Below are 613 nucleotides of genomic sequence, written 5' to 3'. Positions count from 1 at the left end.
TTGGGGGATGATCCATGTGTTTACCTTGCTCCAAGCCAGACTATTCAACATTCTCCATGTTGTCTGGTTGTAAACTGACACAGGCATACACTGCTACAAAAAAATGGTGCTGAAATTTCATTGTTTGTTCATGTTTCCAATATAAAACATTGAAACTTTTACAAACAAATATAAATGTACAAATAAAGATTAACACAAGGTTTAAGGTTCCATCTCAGAACATCTGGATGATTACATCTGCACTGATTTCCAATAGTGACATGTGCACCAACTACTATTTCAATTATTTATTGCAACGCTCTTCTGTTACCTTTCAAATTTGAAACAATCTTCCTCTGGCAATGAATTAAATAACATTCACCACCATATCAGTGGCCTAATACACGTTTTGCAACTTACACTGATGTTATTCTCCGTCATCTGTTCTTTGACGTTGCACACCTGGATGATCACTGATACAAATGCACAGTTTATTTTGATGCATATCATATACTCATTCAACATAATGTCATAAAGTTTCCTAAACATATATATTCTTAATTAGGTTTTAATTAGAGGCACTTAATTGGTGTGTTTGATATTATTTGAGACACTAACATTTTGTTTTAAAAAA

Source organism: Sinocyclocheilus grahami, unplaced genomic scaffold, assembly GCF_001515645.1.
Source record: "Sinocyclocheilus grahami isolate Dianchi unplaced genomic scaffold, SAMN03320097.WGS_v1.1 scaffold340.1, whole genome shotgun sequence".
In the NCBI taxonomy this organism is placed as follows: Eukaryota; Metazoa; Chordata; class Actinopteri; order Cypriniformes; family Cyprinidae; genus Sinocyclocheilus; species Sinocyclocheilus grahami.
This window is presented reverse-complemented; position numbering follows the sequence as displayed.